The sequence below is a fragment of the Chenopodium album genome, chromosome 1 (assembly GCF_948465745.1).
Source record: "Chenopodium album chromosome 1, dcCheAlbu1.1, whole genome shotgun sequence".
NCBI lineage: Eukaryota > Viridiplantae > Streptophyta > Magnoliopsida > Caryophyllales > Amaranthaceae > Chenopodium > Chenopodium album.
This window is the reverse complement of record NC_137834.1, coordinates 32,452,443-32,460,077: the sequence shown is the minus strand read 5'-3', so window position 1 is coordinate 32,460,077 and position 7,635 is coordinate 32,452,443. Positions and strand designations below refer to the sequence as shown.

Sequence of the window (7,635 nt, the reverse complement as noted above, 5' to 3'; positions counted from 1 at the left end):
GGATCATTAAGGGGTGTAACCTTCACCTCGTGAACGGTTTACAAGTTCCTAAAAAACTTGTTGGCGACTCTTTTGCTCTATCTTCTTCCCTTTTGGACGCCACCGTACTTTAGTGTATGATCACAGTGGGGTTCAAGCTAGTGGGATTTAACGCTTGAAATTATTCCCTACAATGATGAATTGCTTATGCTTGACCTTTCTTCTTGTAGATGGCTCCTATTCGTCGCAAGAAAAGGGCTCGCACAAGAGAAACCTAATCCCTGCATGTTGTCCCTCCTCCTCCCGAGGTGGGTCTAACATATGGCACTGAATTTTCAAAATAACTCCATTAGGATAGATTCATCCAATTGATAAAGAGGAAGCTAAATTCAACTCATTTTTATGATCAAGCAAAAAAGACAATGCTAGGGACTGATAAAGATGCTAAGAATTTTTGACATTTGGAATTCTTGGACCTAAATTGGCCCACCTATGCTCAGTTGACATTCTAATTTCTTTCGTCTCTTGAGGTGATAAGAGAAAATAGTGGTGATTCTTCAAGGACATTGACGTTCCAACTATTTAACAATGATCATCGAATCTCGGAATCTCAACTTGGTGCTTATTTTTATTTCCTACCATCGTGGATGAAGACCACCTTGTATACCCGGCTAATGAAAATATGAGTGATGATCATGAATATGATGAGCTAAGATGGGGCGATGCATCTCCAATCAAGGAAAGTATGAGCCTAATACTTTGAAAGCCGCATGCATTATACATCTTGCCATGCGATATTTCAATTGCTTATGCTCTTTTCTCAAAAGATTCTTTGGGTGATATATCTTGAGAGGAGTTATGTTGGCTATGGATGGCCGACCATGAGCTAGGAGAACTTAAGATAGTCGACTTCACTCAACACTTGATAAGTCCCTTTCTTGACGTTAGAGACGGTGTTTCGCTTTCGGGGAGCATTGAACTCGGGGGCAGGTCTCTATTCTTGCTCTTTGCTTAGATGACTCCTATAATACCTTTCTTTGTGAACTTCCGCCCATTATTGATCCTCGTGAGAAGAGTCCTTCGCACTACCTCAATATCTATGCACTTGTCAATCAAAAGTTTCTTGAGCGCACAAGGAGGCCGGATCTTTTCATATGGAATGTCTCTCATGGTAAGGATTTGTTTGTGATTCCAAGCAAGGAGGCCACTAATTGAAGGACAAAAAAGAATACTCTTACTTGAAGACCTCCGAAATGCAAAGTTGATCTTTCTCTTTGGCGTAAGACAAATCATTCACGAGCCAATTTCGATGACGCACCTTTGGCAGATTTTCAAGCTTTGCCCCCGGTTGAGCGAGGAGGTACACCTATCCCTTCTTCTTCTTCTTTTTTTACTTGAGTTGCCTACTTCTCATGCCAAGATTGGTTCAATTGCTAATGTTTTGTCTTCTATGCCTTTAGGGCAAGATTTTGCTCTTGGTTATGATTTTCATGCTCGTCAAGTGTCTGATTTTGATTTTAGGAGGGGGGGGGGTGATCGAACCGTACTTGAACTACCCTTACCTACTAGTCCAACAAGGACATATCCCTCAATGGGAACCTTATGACCCTACATTAGGACCTTCTATTTGCTACCCTTACTAGAAAGGTCCTAATATTCCCTCTAGTGCTAATGTGTGCACCACCTAGGCCACTTATGATTATAAGAGCCCCGGTGGATGAGATTTTACTTATGACCCTTCAAACCCTTTGCCCTTCCCAAAGCCTGAGACATTTGGTAGGTGGGGCCAGTCAGGCGAGCCAATCTTAGATGATTGGTCTCACTTTTTCGAGGTGGATAGAGCTAGGAGGGAGGGTAGGTTGAGTTGTTTGTTTTTTTATGATGTGTTCTTTATGCCTAATTACTATTAGGATTTGGGATTGGGGGTTAGTTCATTTCAAGCTTAGGGGTATTATATGTTTGATATCGTTGCGCTTCAATTTTTCCCCTTTGCTTTTATGGTTCACTCTTGCTTTTATGGTTCACTTTTGTTGATGGTTGTTGTCTCATGCTTCTCTGTTGTTTTGCGTTGTTGATGTTGGCTTCGTGATAATTGATTATCTGCTTTGCTTCCTGATATTGTTGGTTGTTCGCTTGGTTGTTGTGTTACATCTTGATAATTTTGCTACTATCCCACATTCCCTAATCCCTTGTGTCCAATTTCTCCGACATAGTTTAGCTTTATTGCCTAATTAAGTTATCAACATTCTTTTTGTAGATATTTTTCCTTCTTTTTCTTTATCTCTCACCTTATAGGTCCTTGATTGGAGCATTCGACGGATGTAATTTGGTAACGAATTTCATGTTGTCGTGATTGTTCTTTCTTTTAAAGATCATTTGGTGAGACCTTTCTATTTTTCCTCTTTTACTTTATTTTTTCTCACTACTACAAAATTGGGTTTAAGTAACACCTATTGGTAATACCTTAAAAAGTTCAAGATTGTTTAATTTTTACGTAACACTTTTGTAACATTATGGTATTAAGTAACATTTAATGTAACACTTTAATATAATGTAACACTTTGTTGTAACACATGAATATTAGGTAGCACTTGATTGTAACACTTATGCATTTATTTCTGCTCAATCCTTTTTTTCTTATCAGGTTTTTTTTTTATTTATTTATTTTATTTTTATTCTTCTAACCCTTTATTTTTTTTTAATAGTTCTAACCCTTTACTTTCTTTTTGTCTTTTATTCTTTTTAATTATTATTCTTTTTTCCATTATATCTCATCTTATTCTCGATCTCAAATAGTTGTTCTCCTTCTCCTCGAAGATGAAGGTGCATACGCCCTACCGCAGCCGCAGCGACAACCATAACCACCGCTGACCACAAATTCTCTCTCCCGTTTCCTTTTTTCACTCCTTTAGCAGTCTAGTTTTGTCTTCTTCATCTCGATCTTAATTTCCTCCAATGGCCGCAATTTGCTAGATATTTTCCCGCAGATTAATCAAAGATGCCCTCTTTTCCCCCAATTTTACTTGCAGGTAATCGTACTATACTTTTTTTATATCATCAAATTTCCAGTCCAAAATCTTGGTTTATGGTTAATTAATTGAGTTTGTATGATTAATATTCTTTATAAAATTTGTTATATTTATCCTATAAATCCTATTGTACTCGAAATTGCAGATAAGACATTGTCTTTGTGAAATTAGGGGTAATTTCTCTCTACTCCAATTTGTGCATAATTAATATTTTTTTAATATTAAACTTTGACACATTTTACGTACATGATATATGGTTTCAATTTTTACATACAGATAGGTGAAACATACAATGGTTTTGATAAATTTCAGCTATAGGTTTTAATTATTGATGATCAATTTCAGCCTAATTTCAGACTAATACTGTACTTTCACTTTGCTTCATTTCCTCTTGTAGTCATGTGAGTTCTTGATAATGGCGACAGATGTTAATCATAAGCTTCGATCAAATTGCATTGGCCTTCGATTCAATAAAGGTTTGTTTCTTATTAAAAATCTAGATTTTTCTTTTGATATATTTGATTTTCATATTTATGTGATTTGTTTTTTGGAACTATATTTTTTTTATTTGGTTTTGTTAGGGAAAAGAGGATAGAGTTCAATTATGCATAGCTTATTTTGAGATTTTCTTTTATGATTTTACATACATAGGTTGTGAGTATATATTTTGATTTCTCAACTTGTGGAAAAAGGGGGGAATTAGGTTCAATCTTGAACTAATCATTGTACGCATTAGCTTGGATAAATATTTGTGATTAGTTTCTTTGTATCACTCACAATCCACAACATCAATCATGTTTGTGTGTTTTGTAATGGCATGGGGTTTAATTTCACAAGTAATAATTTAATACAACACATTATTAGTTGAATAGATTTCTATAATGAGTATAATTTACTTTGTATTAGAATACTTTTACTACCTCCGGTCCAAATTACTCGCAACTTTGGAATATTTTATATCTCACAAATAATACTCCAAAGTTGCGAGTAATTTGGACCGGAGGTAGTGTTATAAAATCGGGTCAAATGTCACAGGTAATAGTGTAACACTAAGACATTTTCAGTTGGATGATTGGATTTTATTACTTCTATAAGAAACTACATGGAGTCATCATAGTGTTTTTTAGTAGTCTAATTTCTTAGTCACTACTAAATATGAGGATTACAGTTCTATAAATTGAAAAAGCTAAATTTAAAAGGCATAGGTTTATTGAAAAAAGTAATTCAACACCATTAGTTAAACATATTTCTCTTTTGCTATCTGAAAGCATGATTTATCAGACCTTACTTTAGCAAGTATGCTTGTAGATTAATTGATGTATAAATTGCATAAGCATGGTGGTGCTTTCTTATAGATGATGATATGATTTTTTAGTCCTCGTAAAACAACTCTGATGTTTATTTTTCTTTATTGTTTCTTTAGTAAGATAGAACTAGTGTTGCCCATTTTTTACTTCTTATTCTTCTTAATAGTGTGATAACATTTTGCTTTTCATGAATAGTGTTGATTTTTAATCCCTTCTTATGTAATTACATGTCAGGTTTGGTTTGCTTGGACTACTGGAATAATAATGCATTTTGCATAGCTTTTGCCATTCCTACTACTGTGAAATCCGAATAATGTCAAGGATATAAAAGATGAGGCCTATAAATTAGACTTTTGCTCTATGTATAAAAGTCGATAGAGCAAGGGTGCAAGTTGCGACAAGGCAGGGCATAATAGCCCCTTGTGTTTAAGATTCCTAATTTTACTATTGTAAAAAAAGAGTATACTTGTGTATTTGTATATATACTAATGTTTTTTTTTTTGGGTGAAGGAGAGGGGCGATGCCCCTGGATGTATTTATACAAATGTAAATATAGTAATTATAATAAGTTATAATCAATGTTAAATCATTTTATTATTATTATTATTATTATTATTATTATTATTATTATTATTATTATTATTATTATTATTATTATTATTATTATTATAATACATAAGATTGAATAAAGTGTTACTACATGTAAAAAGATGATTCAAAAATGTTACCTAATAATAAAAAAGGTGTTACATGTGTTTGCAAGAGTGATACACAATATCGGATAAAGTGTTACCCTAAGATTGAAAAATAATACTAAAGATAAGTAAGTGTTACATAAGAAATAAAAAGTAACACTTAAAAAATGATACCAATAATATAAAAAAGTGTTACATCAGAATGTTTATAGTAACATTTTTAATAGTGTTACCATACGTTACCCAAAGTGTTACATAAGACCTTAGGTAACATGGGCGGATGTATCACCCACTAAAGTGTTACCTATTGTCTATAATAACACTTTTACCACTTTATGTAACACTTTTTGGGTGTTACTTGAGGTTAGTTATGTACTAGTGTGTGTACATAGTTTAGGCTTAGATTAGGAAAAGTTGAACAGTTCAAGGTTGCTTGCTATTAACACCTTAGTGTGTTTAGGGTCATTGGCGCTGTAGCTAAATGACCATTTATTTTTCGATTGGGATATTATGTGTTTTGGCTTGCTTCCTTGTGTTTTTCTTTTCCTTTTTCATTTTCCTTCTTTTATTTCTTTCTCTTTTCCATTGCCTTTTCTTTATCTTCTATTTTCCTTTTCTTTTTTCTTTTGTTTTTGTTTTCTCCTTTTCTTTTTCTCTTTATATTTGTTTTTTTTGACAATTGTTATTTTCAAAATTATACAAAAAAATAAAAAAAACAAAAATTCTTGAAAACAAAAATAAAAAAAAAAAATTCATTTTGAGGCAAAGCTCTAGTTTCTTCTTGTTTTTGCCTTTGCTTTGGACTTGGTACAATTTGGACTTGCATTTTGAGATATTATCCTTCCTAAATGGCAATGGTTCGCACGGTTTGAGAATATCCTTGGTTATTCCTAACATAGCGCATGCTAAGGTAGCCTAGTTAAGAACTTTAGAGGACGTTTAAACCCTTAATCCACGGGAAAATGGTAAGATTGAGTTGCTCCCTATGGGTGGATTTGAAGCCCTTTGGTTGGTTTTTGCTATTTTTAATCGTTCCTTGTGAGGTTCACTTTGTTCTAGCCTTCATCATTCTTGTTGTATCGCAATTTGGATCCTCCACTATGCATATCTTGATCCTTGCGTTTTCTTTTAGCTCATAAGACTGTGACCGAGCATCTTTAGGGAAGGATATGGCCACCTATTCTCATTTTCATTTGTTTTCTTTTTATTTAGTTACATATTTGATTTTTTATTTTCCATATACCTTCTTGAGATTCATATTAAGCTTCCTATTTCCTGTTCTTGTTTATACAGCATAACAAGCCTTATAACCTATGTTTATTGACCCTCTTAGGTATTGAAGCATTGTCTTGTGAGGTTTGAGTTTTTGTTTTGATTGTATATGAACATAAGCAATTTGAAGGATGGTTTTCTTTGAGACTTTGAAAGTTGTGATGTATTGTATTTACAAGAAAGTTTCACATGCAAGTTGTGTTATAAGGAAATCATATGTTGTTTAATTTCATGATAAAAAAAATTAAGATGATTGAAAGAAAAAGCCAGCCGTAGTGAAAAAAGGCAAGGATAGGAATTAAGTGCAAATTTTGTGCATCATAAAAAATGAAAATTTTGAAAAATGAAATTAAAAAAGAGAAAAATAATCTCAAAATGTTTCTAGTTGGTTTCGTTTCTTTCCCTATGAGGACAATGCTTTGTTCAAGCTTCGGGGGCGGGGGAACGTTACTTCGTTCTTGTATATATTGTGTAGTATTGTTGAATAAGCTTGGGGAAGATGGTATTAATCGGTATTTTTGTTTTCATTTGGTGACTTCTTAAGTGTGTTTTTGAGAGTTGACCCTCTTTTTCTTAACTTAGGATTTGCCGCTTGATTTTCAATTTTTTCCCGCCTTTACCCTCAGCCATACCATTACAACCATAATAAAATACCAATGGACTTTAGAGATTTTAGGTCATTTACTCGGTGGAGGGAAATAGTTTTCAACGCTTTTGGAGAGAGAGTGCATGGTCGAGATGTCGGGATAACCCTTTAATTCCTCAAAATGAATCTTTTTCCGTCTCCTTCGAGGAATCACGAGGAGCTAGCTAAGGGGTAATTTGAAGCCTATGGGGAGAACGAGGACCGTCTTGGAGGGGACTAGGGGGGAGGATGAAGTCTCTAGTTCTCTATGCTTAGCATGCATTATGTTCCTATCAACCTTAGATATCTTGGAATGTGCTTACCCTTGTTTGTTTAGAAAGTATAGTATTTTCTTGTGTTTTGTCAACTTTCAAAGGTCCATTGTGAAAGCATTTTTCTTCCTTTTTGTTTTAACTTCCTCTTTTCTCATTTTTGCGCTTTGCCTCGTTTTACTTTAAGAGTAATGGGTCAATCTCTTAGGAAACCCTTACGAGAGCATCACTGATGAGTGGCATTTATGCCACTCTTTTATCCTTTTTCTCTAATGATTCTCCCCTCATTTGCACTTGTTTGTGCCTCTTCTATTCATTTTACCCTAGTTTTGTTTTCTCTTATCCCTTCTCGTGTTTCTTTTATTTTTTGCCCTTTTCCTTTGGTCTTCTTAGTGTATCTTCGTTGTTTTGTAGGATGTTGGACCTTTTGGATGAACGTATGGATGCATGTTGAGC

General features: G+C 34.1%; 1 long non-coding RNA gene across 1 annotated transcript; it reads left to right on the top strand.

Annotated features, from left to right (window-relative positions):
• The first annotated feature begins 2,708 nt into the window (after positions 1-2,708).
• LOC145580157 (uncharacterized) lies at positions 2,709-4,918 on the top strand. The gene is made up of 3 exons (XR_014099329.1): positions 2,709-3,008; positions 3,406-3,484; positions 4,550-4,918. It is a non-coding gene; the product is annotated as an uncharacterized LOC145580157 (long non-coding RNA).
• Positions 4,919-7,635: the final 2,717 nt, after the last annotated feature.